The sequence below is a fragment of the Eleutherodactylus coqui genome, chromosome 3 (assembly GCF_035609145.1).
Source record: "Eleutherodactylus coqui strain aEleCoq1 chromosome 3, aEleCoq1.hap1, whole genome shotgun sequence".
NCBI lineage: Eukaryota > Metazoa > Chordata > Amphibia > Anura > Eleutherodactylidae > Eleutherodactylus > Eleutherodactylus coqui.
The window spans coordinates 49,597,434-49,617,494 of NC_089839.1; the positions used below are offsets into that span (position 1 = coordinate 49,597,434).

The following is a 20,061-nucleotide window of genomic DNA, read 5'->3' on the forward strand; positions in this document are numbered from 1 at the left end:
TAGAATCACCACACAGAGGTAAGTAATTGTGACACCCACTCGGAGAATTTACGGGGTGCATCTAGGCTAAGCCTTTTCTTCCGTAATTTCCTGCCAGAGTGTATGTAGAGAGACCTCTACCTCTTACCTCCTCACGATTATATTTCATGTCCAGGACCGGTGACATATAGATAACGTGGACTATAAGGCCGTATTGTTGCTGTGTGTTTTTCCTCCCAACCTCTGAGCTTCTGCGTGTTACCTGTAATTACCTATATACAAAGTTTATTCCAGTAAAGTTTTACTGGGCCTCATTCGTTCCTGAGGTCCCGAGGTACGATACACTTGTCCAGTGTTTATTAATCCGCCTTGTATGAATGCCGGTGTGTGAAACGGTGGCGTCACGAACTTGACAACTGCTACTACCCTCATCCTGAGGACTACTGGCCCTGTCCTCTGCTGCAGTAACTCCTTCCGGGACCAGGAGTTGGTAAGTGCCACTGTGACAGGTCCATGCACTACACCCTCCAACTCCAGCCGTATGCATGAGTGGTGAGACATTCCCTGGAGTATTCCGCCACGAGTGGCTTATTGCAGAACTTGGCATCTCCCTCGCGGGATGTTACAGTTATCCATTTTCTGGTGTTGCTAAGGCCTCCCTCACACAGGGCGTTTGCAGAAACGCAGCGTTTTGCAATGCTGCGTTTACTGCAGATTCCGCCCCGTTTCAGCAGCGCTGGCATACTTTATGCTAGCGTTTTGGCTGCGTTTTCAGCTCGGCTGAAAACGCAGCCAAGAATGCTGAAAAGAAAAAAAAACTAAATACTCACTAGCCGCTGCAGTCCGGGTCGCGGCCGCTGCTCTCTGCCGCTGATCCGGGCTCCCTCTGCACTCAGAAGTCTATTGCCGGCAATAGAGTGCTGTGATTGGTTGTCGGCGCTTGCTCGATGCCCAATCACAGCCCTTCATTGACTGTCTCAGCCAATCAGAGCTTGCCGGCGCTGATTGGCTGAGACAGTCAATGAAGGGCTGTGATTGGGCATCGAGCAAGCGCCGACAACCAATCACAGCACTCTATTGCCGGCAATAGACTTCTGAGTGCAGAGGGAGCCCGGATCAGCGGCAGAGAGCAGCGGCCCCGACCCGGATTGCAGCGGCTGGGTGAGTATTACTTTCTTTTTTTCTCTCCACCTAGCAGGGACTGATTTTCGGGGTGAGGGCTTCTATTGCAAGCCCTCACCCCGAAAATCGGCGAGCGGTTAACGCTGCCAAAAACGCGGCATCAAGTGTTGCCACGTTTTTAGCAGTGCTAAAACCGCTGCCCGTTCATTTCAATGGGCGACGCAGGGCTGAAAACGGCCCAAAATAGAACATGCATCGCTGTCAAAGCGCAGCGTTGGAAGGCGCTGTGTTTTCAGCCCTGTGTGAGCAGCCCCATTGAAATGAATGGGAGTGTTGTACAGCGTTTAGCGCTGGGCTGAAAAGGCAGCGCTAAACGCTGTATAAAACGCCATGTGTGAGGGAGGCCTAACAGTACGTTACATAAGCTTGGTCAGATTTGAGCCTAAGATCTTAGACGCTAACTTCTGAGCCACCATGTTGCCAATAACCTCCCAACATAAACAACCCCACTTTTCTGAGCACCAGTGCACATTAATGAGGAAAAATTGACAACCACAAGGTTTTGCTGGGGGGTAAAAAGCTCATCGCTTTATTAAAACATTTCACAAAACAAGAATGAACATGCACTTTAAGGCCGCAGACGTTGCGTTTTAAAATATGCAGATTTCCATCGCGGTAGAACATGTGAAGTCACTGCGATTTTCCACAATGAAGCAATGATTATGATAGGTTCATCGTGAAAAAACACAGCATGCTGCGATTTTTATATGCGAGCGAAAAACCGCGGCGGATTTCCACTCATGTACATCGGGCTGCGCTTTCCATTGTTATCCTATGGAAAGCATTTCATGCATAACCCACGTGTGGACTATCGCCATGGATAACGCAATGAAGAATCGCCCGTGGACAGAAGGTCTAAGACAATTGCCTAAAATTTCTCCCATATATATAATATTTTTTATGTATTTTATATCACAAATTATTATTGTTAGCTTTTTTAATAAATATACAGTACAAATAATAAATACAGTTAGGGCCAGAAATATTTGGACAGTGACACAAGTTTTGTTATTTTAGCTGTTTACAAAAACATGTTCAGAAATACAATTATATATATAATATGGGCTGAAAGTGCACACTCCCAGCTGCAATATGAGAGTTTCCACATCCAAATCGGAGAAAGGGTTTAGGAATCATAGCTCTGTAATGCATAGCCTCCTCTTTTTCAAGGGACCAAAAGTAATTGGACAATGGACTCTAAGGGCTGCAATTAACTCAGAAGGCATCTCCCTCGTTAACCTGTAATCAATTAAGTAGTTAAAAGGTCTGGGGTTGATTCCAGGTGTGTGGTTTTGGATTTGGAAGCTGTTGCTGTGACCAGACAACATGCGGTCAAAGGAACTCTCAATTGAGGTGAAGCAGAACATCCTGAGGCTGAAAAAAAAGAAAAAATCCATCAGAGAGATAGCAGACATGCTTGGAGTAGCAAAATCAACAGTTGGGTACATTCTGAGAAAAAAGGAATTCACTGGTGAGCTTGGGAACTCAAAAAGGCCTGGGCGTCCACGGAAGACAACGGTGGTGGATGATCGCCGCATACTTTCTTTGGTGAAGAAGAACCCGTTCACAACATCAACTGAAGTCCAGAACACTCTCAGGGAAGTAGGTGTATCTGTCTCTAAGTCAACAGTAAAGAGAAGACTCCATGAAAGTAAATACAAAGGGTTCACATCTAGATGCAAACCATTCATCAATTCCAAAAATAGACAGGCCAGAGTTAAATTTGCCGAAAAACACCTCCAGAAGCCAGCCCAGTTCTGGAAAAGTATTCTATGGACAGATGAGACAAAGATCAACCTGTACCAGAATGATGGGAAGAAAAAAGTTTGGAGAAGAAAGGGAACGGCACATGATCCAAGGCACACCACATCCTCTGTAAAACATGGTGGAGGCAACGTGATGGCATGGGCATGCATGGCTTTCAATGGCACTGGGTCACTTGTGTTTATTGATGACATAACAGCAGACAAGAGTAGCCGGATGAATTCTGAAGTGTACCGGGATATACTTTCAGCCCAGATTCAGCCAAATGCTGCAAAGTTGATCGGACGGCGCTTCACAGTACAGATGGACAATTACCCCAAGCATACAGCCAAAGCTACCCAGGAGTTCATGAGTGCAAAAAAGTGGAACATTCTGCAATGGCCAAGTCAATCACCAGATCTTAACCCAATTGAGCATGCATTTCACTTGCTCAAATCCAGACTTCAGACGGAAAGACCCACAAACAAGCAAGACCTGAAGGCTGCGGCTGTAAAGGCCTGGCAAAGCATTAAGAAGGAGGAAACCCAGCGTTTGGTGATGTCCATGGGTTCCAGACTTAAGGCAGTGATTGCCTCCAAAGGATTCGCAACAAAATATTGAAAAAAAAATATTTTGTTTGGGTTATGTTTATTTGTCCAATTACTTTTGAGCTCCTAAAATGTGGAGTGTTTGTAAAGAAATGTGTACAATTCCTACATTTTCTATCAGATATTTTTGTTCAACCCTTTAAATTAAACGTTACAATCTGCACTTGAATTCTGTTGTAGAGGCTTCATTTCAAATCCAATGCGGTGGCATGCAGAGCCCAACTCGCGAAAATTGTGTTACTGTCCAAATATTTCTGGCCCTAACTGTATATACAATAAACCTGTACATACAGCTTAACTGGGGGTGGGAGGGAAAATCTGTTTAGCCAGAGGGAAGCCGCAAAAGAGGAAGCCAGTAAGCCCACCCCCTCCTTTTAACCCGCTAAGGAGGAGATGGGAAATGAGGGGGGAGGGGAGGGGTAACGTCCCACTACGCATATTAACTAAAGATAACCCATGAGACAATAGGTGAAGCAGGAAAAGAGGGGGGAGTTAACCCTCTTCCCCATTAGTGCTGCAAACTAGTCCTACCCCGGAGGGAAAGCCCAACTAACCCCCCCCCCCCCATCAGTCCAGAGGCACAGTCCTCATGTACTTGTATGCCCAACAGATAGACAGACAGGCAGATTATCAATGGCCTCAGTGGTCACATGGGTATATGAGCCTTTCATTGTTGCAACAAAGTAACCAAAGACTGGCAGCAACCACTGGACTAGTGTCACTATAGCCACCGGAGATTTAAGAGGTTAATATTGGTTATTTTTTTAATTTAGTATAATTCATGCATTTAGTCAAATGTTTTGCATTTGCAGAAATTCTCTTTAAAGCGCTTTTGGTGTATCCTCAGTACATTCTCTGGGACCCCACAATTAGCTGCTCACTGAAGCTCATATTCTAATACATGTAGCTGCTTTGCTGCCAGAAGCAGATGGTCATGTACATTGCGTAGTGGCCTGGCATGGTGAAGAGAAGAATGGGCCAGCTTGGTGGGGTTGGTAGTGTGGGCGGAGAGCCGTAAGGCAGGGGAGTAATATCATCTGCTCTAGGGGAAACATTCGCTTCCACATTCTCTGATGTAAGGACATGGAATGGGGAGGTAAGGAGGTGTACAGGTTGCGACCACGTAGCAAGAGTCCACTTATGCCGAATGACTGTCTTCAATGAGAAAAATTGTCTGCTTCAACAAACAGGTTATTTTTCATCCACATGACAGCATAGCTTCTGAAGGCAGCGTGAGTCAGATCTAACAGGGTCCAGGTCACGCTCCTCGGTCTCAATCAAACGACACCTCCTGGAGTCCAGAGCTACACTAATTTTTAGCTGCGATTTTAGGACCTCATGATGGCGTCGCTGTTGCATCACCTAATAATGTCATACCGAGGTCAGACTGTTGTTGGTAAGTACATTGGTCCTTTCTCTTTAACGTGAGATATTTAACACTGTCATCTAGAGATGTTCATGTTTTTGTACCGCCCACCGGCCCAAGTACGATTCCGAAACGTATTCTACGGTAAAAAAAAGGCCATGTCATTAAAGGGTCAATATGTTCTTTTATTAAAATGAGAAAAAAGACATCCTCTTCTACTGTTATCTAATGGTTATACATAACCTTCATCCAGTTAATAATTATATGTCCGCCAGTTGGTCCTTCATTCATATTCACATTTGGCCTCAGATGCTTCCTGGAGGATTTAAACATGACGGTGAATCACAAGGTAATAATTCATGCAGCGTCCACCCTCCTCAGATGCCCCGCTGGTCTTTAAGGTGTTGATGACCTTCTATGTTACCAGCGCTCCTTTCACAATATACAATCACCTTATCATGAAAATGACTGATTGGAGCACCTGCTTTGGTGCGTAAGTAGGTATCTGTAGACTTCACATGATGGTACGACCACCACTTAATAACTATTTGTAGACAAGGACATACGTACTATACCATAGAGGCAGAACAAGAGGCTGTTGAAGAGTGAGAGCCTGTAGATGGAGAGGGGCTTGCAGGTAGAAGATAGGAGAGGCCAACGGGAGGAATGATCATTGGAATGGAAGAGTCTTCCCACGTGACTATTTGCCAGATGTGTTTTGTTCCAGTAGGGATTAGAGGTGGTCTTTGAAGGCAGAATGAAAAGGGTTTTAAAGGGGTTTTCCAGGACTATTTTTCATTTTTCTATTGTTGACGACAGGTCATTAATAGATCCCTGCCAATCAGCTTATTCCTGGGGTCACTGTCACTGGGGTCAGCACAGGAAGCACTGACCATAGCACAGTAGCCCAGGTTGATACTGCAGCTAAGTTCCCATCTGTACCACATAGTCTACACTCATACAGCATCTTCAGCATGTGGCGCAGAGGGTTAAGGAAGCAGAATGCAGTCCTAAGCTCTCACTCATGACCTGAAGGTTTTGAGTTCGATCCCCGCATGGTTCGGGTAGCCGGCTTAAGGTTGACTTAGTCTTCCATCCTCCTGAGGTTGGTAAGATTAGTACCCAGCTTGGTGGTGGTGGGGTAATAAATAAATTACCTGTGGTATATGCTGCGCTATACAAATAACAAATCCCTTCCCCCCTGTTTCTAAAGTCAGTGTCTATGCATTGCTATAAATGCATAGTTTTATCTAAGGTAGCTACATTTTAAAGTGACCTTCCGGTCCACGTCTCTGACTACCTGATGCACACTTTGCATTAGGATGCATCTTTAGTAGAGATGAGCGAGCACCAAAATGCTAGGGTGCTCGTTACTCGGGACGAAATTATCGCGATGCTCGAGGGTTCGTTTCGAGTAACGAACCCCATTGAAGTCAATGGGCGACTCGAGCATTTTTGTATATCGCCGATGCTCGCTAAGGTTTCCGTTTGTGAAAATCGGGGCAATTCAAGAAAGTGATGGGAACGACACAGCAACGGATAGGGCAGGCGAGGGGCTACATGTTGGGCTGCATCTCAAGTTCCCAGGTCCCACTATTAAGCCACAATAGCGGTAAGAGTGGGCCCCCCCCAACACAACTTTCACTTCTGAAAAGCCCTCATTAGCAATGCATACCTTAGCTAAGCACCACACTACCTCCAACAAAGCACAATCACTGCCTGCATGACACTCCGCTGCCACTTCTCCTGGGTTACATGCTGCCCCCCCCCCCCGCACGACGCAGTGTCCACAGCGCACACCAGAGTGTCCCTGCGCAGCCTTCAGCTGCACTCATGCCACACCACCCTCATGTCTATTTATAAGTGCGTCTGCCAGAGGAACCGCAGGCACACACTGCAGAGGGTTGGCACGGCTAGGCAGCGACCCTCTTTAAAACGGGGGGGGGGGGGGGCGATAGCCCACAATGCTGTACAGAAGCAATGAGAAATATAATCCTGTGCCACCGCCATCAGGAGCTGCACACGTGGGCATAGCAATGGGGAACCTATGTGCCACACACTATTCATTCTGTCAAGGTGTCTGCATGCCCCAGTCAGACCGCGTTTTTTTATAAATAGTCACAGGCAGGTACAACTCCGCAATGGGAATTCCGTGTGCACCCACAGCATGGGTGGCTGCCTGGAACCCACCGGCTGTACATTAATGTATCCATTGCAGTGCCCATCACAGCTGAGGTAACGTCCGATTAAATGCAGGTGGGCTTCGGCCCACACTGCATGCCCCAGTCAGACTGGGGTTCTTTGAAAAGTGGACACATGCAGTTACAACTCCCTGTGAACCCACAGCATGGGTGGGTGCCAGGAAGCCACCGGCGGTACATAAATATATCCCATTGCATTGCCCATCACAGCTGAGGTAATGTCATGTTTAATGCAAGTGGGCTTCGGCCCACACTGCATGCCCCAGTCAGACTGGGGTTCTTTAGAAGTGGACACATGCAGTTACAACTCCGTGTCGACCGACAGCATGGGTGGGTGCCAGGAAGCCACCGGCGGTACATAAATATATCCCATTGCATTGCCCATCACAGCTGAGGTAATGTCATGCTTAATGCAAGTGGGCTTCGGCCCACACTGCATGCCCCAGTCAGACTGGGGCTCTTTAGAAGTGGAAACATGTAGTTACAACTCAGTGTGGACCCACGGCATGGGTGGCTCCCTGGAACCCACCGGCGGTACATAAATATATCCCATTGCAGTGCCCAACACAGCTGATGTAACGTCAGCTGTAATGCAGGTGGGCAAAAAATTAATTGGATTACACTGTAGGAGAGGGCCCCAAAAAATTGGTGTACCAACAGTACTAATGTACCTCAGAAAAATTGCCCATGCCCAACCAAGAGGGCAGGTGAAACCCATTAATCGCTTTGGTTAATGTGGCTTAATTGGTAACTAGGCCTGGAGGTAGCCCAGTTAAAATAAAAATTTGTTGAGGTGAAAGTTTCAACGCTTTAATGAGCATTGAAATGTATAAAAATTGTTTAGAAAAATTATATGACTGAGCCTTGTGGGCCTAAGAAAAATTGCCCGTTCGGCGTGATTATGTGAGGTTTCAGGAGGAGGAGCAGGAGGAGGAGGAGGAATATTATACACAGATTGATGAAGCAAAAATGTCCCCGTTTTGGATGGTGATAGAGAACGTAGCTTCCATCCGCGGGTGCAGCCTACGTATTGCTTAGGTATCGCTGCTGTCCGCTGGTGAAGAAGAGAAGTCTGGGGAAATCCAGCCTTTGTTCATCTTGATGAGTGTAAGCCTGTCGGCACTGTTGGTTGACAGGTGGGTACGCTTATCCGTGATGATTCCCCCAGCCGCACTAAACACCCTCTCTGACAAGACGCTAGCCGCAGGACAAGCAAGCATCTCCAGGGCATACAGAGCGAGTTCAGGCCACGTGTCCAGCTTCGACACCCAGTAGTTGTAGGGGGCAGAGGCGTCACTGAGGACGGTCGTGCGATCGGCTACGTACTCCCTCACCATCCTTTTACAGTGCTCGCGCCAACTCAGCCTTGACTGGGGAGCGGTGACACAGTCTTGCTGGGGAGCCATAAAGCTGGCAAAGGCCTTGGAGAATGTTCCCCTGCCTGCGCTGTACATGCTGCTTGATCTCTGCGCCTCCCCTGCTACCTGGCCCTCGGAACTGTGCCTTCTGCCACTAGCGCTGTCGGATGGGAAGTTTACAATCAGTTTGTCCGCCAGGGTCCTGTGGTATAGTATCATTCTCGAACCCCTTTCCTCTTCGGGAATGAGAGTGGAAAGGTTCTCCTTATACCGTGGGTCGAGCAGTGTGTACACCCAGTAATCCGTAGTGGCCAGAATGCGTGCAACGCGAGGGTCACGAGAAAGGCATCCTAACATGAAGTCAGCCATGTGTGCCAGGGTACCTGTACGCAACACATGGCTGTCCTCACTAGGAAGATCACTTTCAGGATCCTCCTCCTCCTCCTCAGGCCATACACGCTGAAAGGATGACAGGCAAGCAGCATGTGTACCCTCAGCAGTGGGCCAAGCTGTCTCTTCCCCCTCCTCCTCATGCTCCTCCCCCTCCTCCTCCTCCTCAGCGTGCTGAGATATAGACATGAGGGTGCTCTGACTATCCAGCGACATACTGTCTTCCCCCGCCTCCGTTTCCGAGTGCAAAGCGTCTGCCTTTATGCTTTGCAGGGAACTTCTCAAGAGGCATAGCAGAGGAATGGTGATGCTAATGATTGCAGCATCCCTGCTCACCATCTGGGTAGACTCCTCAAAGTCTCCAAGGACCTGGCAGATGTCTGCCAACCAGGCCCACTCTTCTGTAAAGAATTGAGGAGGCTGACTCCCCCTACACCGCCCATGTTGGAGTTGGTATTCCACTATAGCTCTACGCTGCTCATAGAGCCTGGCCAACATGTGGAGCGTAGAGTTCCACCGTGTGGGCACGTCGCACAGCAGTCGGTGCACTGGCAGATTAAACCGATGTTGCAGGGTCTGCAGGGTGGCAGCCTCCGTCTTGGAGTTGCGGAAATGTGCGCTGACCCGGCGCACCTTTCCGAGCAGGTATGACAAGTGTGGGTAGCTTTTCAGAAAGCGCTGAACCACCAAATTAAAGACATGGGCCAGGCATGGCACGTGCGTGAGGCTGCCGAGCTGCAGAGCCGCCACCAGGTTACGGCCGTTGTCACACACGACCATGCCCGGTTGGAGGCTCAGTGGCGCAAGCCAGCGGTCGGTCTGCTCTGTCAGACCCTGCAGCAGTTCGTGGGCCGTGTGCCTCTTCTCTCCTAAGCTGAGTAGTTTCAGCACGGCCTGCTGACGCTTGCCCACCGCTGTGCTGCCACGCCGCGCGACACCGACTGCTGGCGACGTGCTGCTGCTGCTCACACATCTTGATTGCGAGACAGAGGTTGCGTTGGAGGAGGAGGAGGAGGAGGAGGGTGGTTTAGTGGAGGAAGCATACACCGCCGCAGATACCAGCACCGATCTGGGGCCCACAATTCTGGGGGTGGGTAGGACGTGAGCGGTCCCAGGCTCTGACTCTGTCCCAGCCTCCACTAAATTCACCCAATGTGCCGTCAGGGAGATATAGTGGCCCTGCCCGCCTGTGCTTGTCCACGTGTCCGTTGTTAAGTGGACCTTGGCAGTAACCGCGTTGGTGAGGGTGCGTACAATGTTGCGGGAGACGTGGTCGTGCAGGGCTGGGACGGCACATCGGGAAAAGTAGTGGCAACTGGGAACCAAGTAGCGTGGGGCCGCCGCCGCCATCATGCTTTTGAAAGCCTCCGTTTCCACAAACCTATACGGCAGCATCTACAGGCTGATCAATTTGGCAATGTGCACGTTTAACGCTTGGGCATGCGGGTGCGTGGCGGCGTACTTGCGCTTGCGCCCAAACAGTGGCGCTAGCGACGTCTGGACGCTGCGCTGAGAGACATTGCTGGATGGGGCCGAGGACAGCGGAGGTGAGGGTGTGGGTGCAGGCCAGGAGACGGTAGTGCCTGTGTCCTCAGAGGGGGGTTGGATCTCAGTGGCAGGTTGGGGCACAGGGGGAGAGGCAGTGGTGCAAACCGGAGGCGGTGAACGGCCTTCGTCCCACCTTGTGGGGTGCTTGGCCATCATATGCCTGCGCATGCTGGTGGTGGTGGCTCCCCAGCTGATCTTGGCGCGACAAAGGTTGCACACAACTGTTCGTCGGTCATCAGGCATCTCTGTGAAAAACTGCCACAGCGTAGGGCACCTTGACCTCTGCAGGGTGGCATGGCGCGAGGGGGTGCTTTGGGAAATAGTTGGTGGATTATTCGGTCTGGCCCTGCCTCTACCCCTGGCCACCGCACTGGCTCGGCCTGTGCCCACACCCTGACTTGGGCCTCCGCGTCCTCGCCCGCGTCCATGTCCTCTAGGCCTACCCCTACCCCTCAGCATGGTGTATTACCAGTAGTGCAGAAACAGAACGCTGTAATTAAATGTGCCGCTTATTGGCCTGTGGTTGGAGGCTGACTTCGCTTACCGACCGCACAGCAGAGCCAGGAAATAATTTTGCGCAAGCCTGCGGTAACACTTAGCTGGCTGCATATGAATTAGGAGGACAACTACACCCAGCACAGACCCAGTACACTGAGGACAGTCACAGGCAGCCCAAATAGATTTTTTTTCCCAAATGTTTTTGGAAAGGCCCACTGCCTATATTCAATAAATATATGTCTTCTGTCCCTGCCTCACAATATATGTCTTCTGTCCCTGCCTCACCACTACTGGCCCTGCACTATGTATAATTACTGCAGGGCGCAATGCTCTGCACGGCCGATATACAAAAAAAAAAAAATGTGCAACACTGCAAAAAGCAGCCTCCACAGTACTGCACACGGTTAGATGTGGCCCTAAGAAGGACCGTTGGGGTTCTTGAAGCCTAAAATACTCCTAACACTCTCCCTATAGCAGCTCCGGCACCAACAGCACTTTCCCTCCTCTATGTCAGAATAAATCTGTGGCGAGCCGCGGGAGGGGCCGATTTTTATACTCGGGTGACACCTGATCTCGCCAGCCACTCACTGCATGGGGGTGGTATAGGGCTTGAACGTCGCAGGGGGAAGTTGTAATGCCTTCCCTGTCTTTCTATTGGCCAGAAAAGCGCGCTAACGTCTCAGAGATGAAAGTGAAAGTAACTCGAACATCGCGTGGTACTCGTTACGAGTAACGAGCTTCTCGAACACGCTAATACTCGAACGAGTATCAAGCTCAGACGAGTACGTTCGCTCATCTCTAATCTTTAGTCAAAAAACACTACATGCTGGGTCATATTTATCAATAAAGGCGTAAATTGCCTGACAAGTGTAATCTACGCCACATTTATGAAATAGGTGAATGGCCTTTGTAAAGGCTAGTAGATGCATCAAAATGCACCAAATTTGACAACATTAATGAAAGGGACATATACAGGCCAGAAAACAGGCAATAAAAGAGGCATAAGAAGCTGAGATGCGCCACAATTTATGCTAAAAGCAAAAAATTCACATAGATGAGCCAAAAGTGGAATTTGACTTTTCTCAAGATTGACCTCCGAGTGCATGCTGAGGTGATTATTACAGCAAGTGGCCATATAATGGATGTTATACCACTAAAATGATGAAATATGCTGGAAGAGTTTATAAAAACAAGAGCAATATGAGCGCCAAAACGATGAGACATGCACCAAAAAGAATGCTTAGTTGCGCCATAAACCACACAGATTCGCAAAAATGAGGTTGAAAGATTGCGCAATAAAATTGCGCCGAAGTCAGCAAATACATAGCGAGTGTCAATAAATGCACCAAGCCATTACCGAGGCTAGGCTATGCTTCCTTTGTGTACTGTCATGTGTTGGAAACTCCGAGGCCACGGCCGTATTCATATGGAGAAAAATATTGGCAGAGCCATTCAGCAATTTTCATTCTTTTTGGCGCAAATCAGTCGTAAATATGTTGTAAAAATAGTACGCCTTTGTCCAGTGCAAATTTGGCAGAAAAGGCTCCATAAATGCGCCCCCCCCCCCCCCCCTGTGTTAATTGCCCAATACTACTCATGTGAGCAGCACTGGTCAGTCCAAGCACCACGTAGTGTCTAAGACTAACGATGTATACTAATGCATAGTATACATAGTCAGTGAAGCGGTGCAGCCATCTTTGTTTTTGCAGGATCGGAGGGTCACTTTAAGCACCATGCTGAGGGTTGAGATGTTTTAAAAAATGAAATTTACAAGCAATTTAAAGGGAACCTGTCATCAACCATAAGCACCATAAACTAAATTAGAGTCCAGGGAGGTAAGTCTTATGCTTACCTGGTCTACCATTCTTGTGTATGCACTTCCATAAGGGTGAATGAGAATGCATGTCCTTAGCCTTCTAAAAAAAGAGCCATGCCAGCTGTGTGCCCGCTGACTTTGCTGGGGGGCACCGCAGGAACGGAGGAGAGGGTAAGGGCCTAGTTACACAGAAAGACAATCTTTCAAACGATTGAAAGATTGAAAGTTTTAGCAATCATTTTGCATAAAGTGTTAATGGACACTAATGTCCATTAACACTTTATCATCTTTATTTGCATGTAAAAGGGCCTCCTGGCGCTGTTTGCAGAGCCCAGCATGAGGTCTGAGCTCTGCACACAACTGTCAGGACTGCCGTCAGCATGCAATATAATCTCCCGGCTTGCGCTGAGAACACAGCATGCGGTCTGTCGAGAGATACTTTATCTCTCTGCAGGTGAACAATAGATTTTAAGCTCACCTTAAAATCATCATTCAGATGAAAAGTGCTCGCAACGATTATGGCTCATTTGCGGTCGTTTGAATGAATTTTGAGTGATAATCATTGCTTGTAAATAGGCCTTAAGTACCGTGTTTCCCCCAAAATAAGACCCTGTCTTATATTATTTTTTGTCCAAAAAGAGGTGCTAGGTCTTTTTTTTGGGGGGGGGGATGTCTTATTAGTTACCTAGCAGATTCAGTCCAGGTCCCTCTCGCTGTCCTCCAGAGCTCTGATGCACTTCTTGCAGTCCTCGGCCGCCCATAGAAGATCGCTTCCTGGTTATGGGATTCATAAATCCTGCCTTCAGGAAGTGATAGCTCTGATTGGTTCTCGAGTGCTGCTCAGCCAAGCAATGCGCTGTTTGATGAACTAATCACAACCATCGCATTGGTTCATCGAGCGCTGCATTGCTTGGCTGAGCAGTGCTCAAGTACCAATCAGAGCTATCGCTTCCTGGAGGTGGGATTTATAAATCCCATAACCAGGAAGCGATCTTCTGTGGACTGCAAGAAGCACGTCGAAGCTCTGGAGAGCAGCAGGAAGGACCTGGATCCAGCCTGCTAGGTAATGTATTCCTTTTTTTTCCTTTAATGTAATACAGTTAGGGCTTATTTTTAGGGTAGGGCTTATATATCAAGCCTCTACAAAAATCCAAAAAACTCGGGGCAGGGCTTATTTTCAGAGTAGGTCTTATTTTTGGGGAAACAGGGTAAGAGTCACAGCTCTCTAGACTCCCTGTCACTTAAACTATAAGCATCATAACGTCACTTATGGTGCTTATAGTTGATGACAGGTCCTCTGTAATAGTTAAAGGAAAAGACTCTCTGCAGGATGGAGTCGTCTCATCCTTGGTCATAGAGCCACATAAACTATTGACCCAGAAAGCACCATTTTTCCCCGAAGTGAGTGCTCCGGCATGTCGTGGCTTATTTGCAGACTACGGTTAAACAATGCACTTGACTCATCTGTGTCTCTTTATGAAATAAACGCCTATGAATTTCCTAGGATCTATTTATTTACACAGCACTATACTTACAGTCATTGTCTTCCCCCGACCACAGAACATGTACTGAATAGGTGAGTAGTCCAGACACAAAGCAAATATTGGGAAAAGGAGTGTCTACCTAGTAGTGCTTATCTAGGGCATTATGCAAAATGTAACACTTGTTATAGAAGTTGCTTCCTTGCTATGGTGATTAGTTACATCTATACAAAGTCAGCCGCTGAGGTCATCTCCATATTGGTGGTGGCGCTACATACATCTAGTAATGTTGTGAAAAGACACATTACCATTTCTGACATCACTCAATGTACATACATGTGAAATTACAAAGTGTTTAATATACAGTAGGAAGAAAAAACGCTCTCAAGGACAGCTGCAGTGGCGGATCTGATTCCTTGTATATGTCCTGGGTGGAATATCATCACTATGGCCTTCTAGTACAAAGGTGTAAATTCTAGATAAACTCCAGCATTTGCTTTTACACTTTGGAGACTGATCTAATTTCTCCACGAAACGCGTCTGCATGGGGAAGATCTAAAGAGGACACTGATATATATGTATGTAACACTGCTTTATATAGAATCACAGTAAAGGCGGCCGCAGAAAGACATGGGGATAAGTCTGGGGTTGATAACTTGATGTTTGGCCAGGATCCAATGATAGCTTAAATATCAATTTAATTTTGTGCAGAGAATGGTAAGCAATAGACTTTAAACTATTAATAGTTGCCAACTTCTGTATACTAGTCGGTATTATATCTATAGATGTCGTGGAATAACCCGGGGGTTGTGGTTGGCCATGATTAATAAGCTGGCCATGCACTTTAGATTATTGTGGTCCAAACCGGCAAATTTTGGCAAATTGGGCCAACCATCTAATGTATGGGATATACCCATGTTTCCTATGGGACTCTAGCAGGGAGGTGCATAGGTGCCGGAGGACCTCCATCGCCTCCCTGTATCCAGAAATGTAGTCATCCAAGTAGGTGTTCCTGAGATACAGGAACACACAATCGGTTGGAAGGATTAATATTTAGTGAATTTATTTGAGTTGAAGCCACTAAAACATATTTTTTATAAAACAGAATTAAAATAAAATGATTTAATAAAAGATAGAATAAAGACAATGATAAGATGCTACGAAGCAAATAAAAACAAAGGTAAAAAATAAGAAATACTCTGCAATGCGTTTTGGGGAGTTATAGCATAACAATCCCCCTTTTTAAAGTAGTAACTAGAGATGAGCGAGTATACTCGCTAAAGGCAATTGCTCGAGCGAGCATTGCCTTTAGCGAGTACCTGCCCGCTCGAGACGGAAGGTTCGGGTGCCGGCAGCGGGCAGGGAGCTGCGGGGGAGAGCGGGGCGAAATAGAGGGGAGATCTCTCTCTACCTCTCTCCCCCCCGCTCCCTCCTGCTGACTGCCGCTACTCACCGTTCCCCCATGCCGGCACCCGAACCTTCCATTTCAAGCGGGGAGATACTCGCTAAAGGCAATGCTCGCTCGAGCAATTGCCTTTAGCGAGTATACTCGCTCATCTCTAGTAGTAACCCTAACTGTCCACTTGACAAGTATACATAATAAAGGCAATCATGGCCCAAAATAGAGAAATGGCAGGAAGGAAAGGGGGCCAAAGCGACTGGAAATGGTATGCGCTCTGGAAGTCTTTGATCCCGCAAATGGAACTGGGTGTGTGCTCAAGGAAGCGGAACGCAGCTGGTGCGATCCAAAGGCCAGAAATGGCGAGTGGATATGGAGGGGATGTGATAACCTCTCGCAAGGTTCCACACGCCGAACTGCACAGTCCCGGCGACTGCAGTGACCAAATGAAAAGCAAAGTATATTGCACTAACATATGACATGTAGTAAATAATTACATAACTCAATAACACGATTTAAATGCAGAATAAGGTTAAAAGGGTAAGGGTGCCCACCCACTAGCGTTTTTTTTACTGCGAAATTCGCAGCGTTTTTTTCTTTCTGCAGGGGTCTTTGGGCTATGGAACATGTAAAGCTAAAATCGCGATCGCGCAAAATCGCGATATCGCGGTAAATCGCGATTTTGCGCGATCGCGATTTTAACATTACCAGTCCCATAGACCCCTGCAGGAAAAAAAAACACTGCGAATTTTGCAGTGAAAAAAAACGCTAGTGGGTAGGCACCCTTAGGCCTCCTTCCCACGAACGGATTTACGCCGCGTAAATTCACGGCAAAAATCCGCTGCGTGGCCCCCTGCTATTAGGTTCTATTGAACCTAATAGCACAATGCTCACGATGCGTAATTCCACCGCGAAATTACGCACCGCGATTTCTCCCGTCCTCACCCGCAGCATGCTCTATTTGCTGCGGGTGAGGACGGGCTGTACGCGCTGACGGCTTCCATTGCAGTCAATGGAAGCCGTCCGTTCACGCTATCTCCCGCTGTAACCAGCGGGAGATAGCGTGAAAAAACGCTTCCCCGCCTACCGCCGCAGCGTCATTTGACGCGGCCGGCGCGTCACGTGACACTGCTGGTCGCGTCACGTGACGCGGTGGGCGTGTTACACGACGCGACGGCGGTGGGCGGGGAAGCGGCTTCACGCTATCTCCCGCAGGTAAGTATAGGGGCTCTGGGGGGCGCCGTGACGGGCTTCACTGCGTAATATTACGCGGCGGAGCCCGTCACGCTCGTGGGAAGGAGGCCTTAGGGCTCCTTTCCACTGGCGAGAGAATCGTGCGTTTTCAGTGCGATGCGAGAGTGTGAGCTCTCGCAGGAAAGTCCTGCACATGTTGTTCTATGACAACCTTTCCATTAGCGATGTTTAAGGGTAAGCTGCGATGCGAGGATTAAAAATCGCAGCAGGGGGATTGTTTCAGCGTTTTGCGTTTTTCTCTCGCACATGCAGTGTAATGACAAAACAGATTCTCACATCGCATCGCAACGCAACGCAAAAACTTGCGATTTTGTAGCGATGCGATGCGATTTTGGCATTGCGATTTTCTCGCAGCGATTATCACTATCGCCAGTGGAAAGGAGCCCTAAGGGCGCCTACCCACTTGCGATTTTTTTTCCTTTGCGTTTTGCGTTTTTTCTGAAGAGCAATTAGGATAGAATGTGTTCCTGTCCACTTGCGTTTTTTTTTTCGGTCCGTTGCAATTTTTAACATAGGAACTGTCAGTTGCATATGTGTCCTTATTTTTCTCTTAATGCACCCATGAATGTCAATGGAAATTAACGGAAAAGGCGCGAAAAAGCCACGAAAATGCCACGAAAAAGCCACGAAAAACATGCGGAAAACACTGCATTTTTCACGCACGAAAATCGCAAACACAAGTGGGTAGGCGCCCTTAAAAATGCATATAAAATCGCACAAAACACACAGAATCAGGAAAAGGGAAAATAGTCCACGCAAAAGAACACTTACCCTTACTAATTTTTTTAAGTGATTATAAAAATATCCATAGTAATAAAAATATTAGGATGAGAATAAATTGGTGTTTATTCTCCGCAGTTCCAGTGGAAGTCAATGGAGTGCTAGTGCAAACAGCGCTCCATTCAGTCTCCTCCTCATGGGTGGGGGGGGGGCACAGTAACGAGGACTGTGGATACTTAACACCCGTTCTCTGGATCAGTATGGTTTTCAATGGTGAAAGTCCCATCCATCGGCAAGTTATCCCTTATTCTATGGATAGAGGATAACTTGCTATTGTAGAGGTAAAGGTAAAGTCCCCGGGTGCAAGCACCGAGTCATGACTGACTGCTAGGGTGATGTTTTCTTGGATGTTTTTTGCAGGATGGTTTGTCATTGCCTTCCCCAGTCATCTTTACCCCACCCAGCAAGCTGGGTACTCATTTTACCGGGCTCAGAAGGATGGAAGGCTGAGTCAACCTTGAGCCGGCTGCCTGAACTAAGCAATTGTGGAACAACCCCTTTAGCTAGAGATGAGCGAGCACCAAAATGCTTGGGTGCACGTTGCTTGAGTCAAACTTTTCGTAATGCTAGAGAGCTCGTTTCGAGTAACGAACCCCATTGAAGTCAATGGGGGACTCGAGCATTTTTGTATGAGACCGATGCTCCACATAGGTGATGACTTGTCAAACACCAGAAAACATCAGAAAGTCATTGAAACACCACAAAAACGGATAGGGAAGGGCAGGGGTAGCATGCATGGCTGCATCTGAGGCTCCCAGATCCCATTATTAAGCCAAAATGGGGGCAAGAGTCTGGCGTCACCCCCCTAACAATTTACTTCAGACAAACCCTCATTAGCAAGGCACACGTGCTAGCCAAGCACCACACTACTTGCCTGTGGGTGACACCGCTGCCTCTTCTCCTTGGTTACATGCTGGCATTGCTGCCCAACCCCCCCCCCTCCCCCCCCGCACGACCCTGCGTCCACAGTGCACCTAAAATTTTCCCTGCACAGCGTTCAGCTGCCCTCATGCCACACGCTCGCTTCATAGCCACACCACCCGCATGTCTATTTATAGGTGCGTAATGGATGAGGAGGAACCAGAGGCACACACTGCAGAGGGTTGGCAGGGTTACGCAGCGATCCTCTTTGAAAATGTTGGTGATAGCCCACAATGCTGTTGAGAATTGATGATAAATTGACGTACGATCATCATTCCAATCCCATGCCACCTCCGTCACAAAATTGTCAGGAGCCGCAAACGTGGGCATAAAGGGGACTCAGGTACCAGCACTTCTACACATCTTCACAATGCAGCAATACTCTGTGTGGGAAGCACGTGAGCGGGCCCAGGGTCAGGCTCGGTCCCAGCCTCCACCTTGTGTGACTCAAGGTGCCGTGAGTTACAAAGCAATGGGAAATCCATGTGTCCCCACACAATTCATTCTGTGTAGGTGTCAGATAGCTCAACACCGCAATGGGAAGTCTTTGAGTTCCTTGGGCTCGCCTATGCTGTCAGTGCACAAAGATAGTATTACACAGAAAGAAATAAGAGTGGCCAAACATGGCAGAGTTTCGCCATGCCAAGGACCTCGGCCTCGGCCCACATTTCTGCCCAAGTCAGTTAGTGTATTTGTGCCAGAGATAAAACACCGCGATGGGAAGTCTTTGTGCACCCACAGCATAGGCAGACCCCCTGTAACATTTCTGTAGCAAGAGTAAAGGCGGACCCCAGTAACATTTCTGTAGCCAAAGTATAGGTGGACCCCAGTAACATTTCTGTAGCAAAAGTATAGGCGGACCCCAGTAACATTTCTGTAGCAAAAGTATAGGTGAACCCCTCAAACCATTCAGTAGAAACTGTATATGCGGACTCCAGTAAGATTTCAGTATCCCAAAGTATAGGCGGACTCCAGTAACATTTCTGTAGCAAAAGTATAGGCGAACCCCTGTAACATTCCTGTAGCAAAAGTATAGGCGAACCCCTGTAACATTTCTGTAGCAAGAGTATAGGCGGACCCCAGTAACATTTCTGTAGCAACAGTATAGGCGGACCCCAGTAACATTTCTGTAGCAAGAGTATAGACGAACCCCTCAAACCATTCAGTAGAAAAGGTATAGGCACACCCCAGTAACATTTCTGTAGCCAAAGTATAGACGTACCGCAGTAACATTTCTGTAGCAAGAGTATAGGTGGACCCCAGTAACATTTCTGTAGCAAGAGTATAGGCAGACCCCAGTAATATTTCTGTAGCAAGAGCATAGGCAAACCATTCAGTAGAAAAGGTATAGGCAGACCCCTGTAACATTTCTGTAGAAGAAGTATAGGCAGACCCCAATAACATTTCAGTAGAAAAAGTATAGGCGGATCCCAGTAACATTTCTGTAGCAAGAGTATAGGCGAACCCCTCATACCATTCAGTAGAAATGGTATAGGCGGACCCTAGTAACATTTCAGTAGCCAAAGTATAGGCGGAC

The 20,061-nt window shown here is 47.8% G+C and overlaps 1 long non-coding RNA gene across 1 annotated transcript in view; it reads right to left on the reverse strand.

The window, feature by feature from the left end:
* Positions 1 to 5,091: 5,091 nt before the first annotated feature.
* LOC136619737 (uncharacterized) overlaps positions 5,092 to 20,061 on the reverse strand; it is a 44,238-nt gene continuing 29,268 nt past the window's right edge. The window contains exon 3 of the long non-coding RNA XR_010791017.1: positions 5,092 to 5,194. This is a non-coding gene — a long non-coding RNA (uncharacterized lncRNA). The remainder of the gene's footprint in view (positions 5,195 to 20,061) is intronic.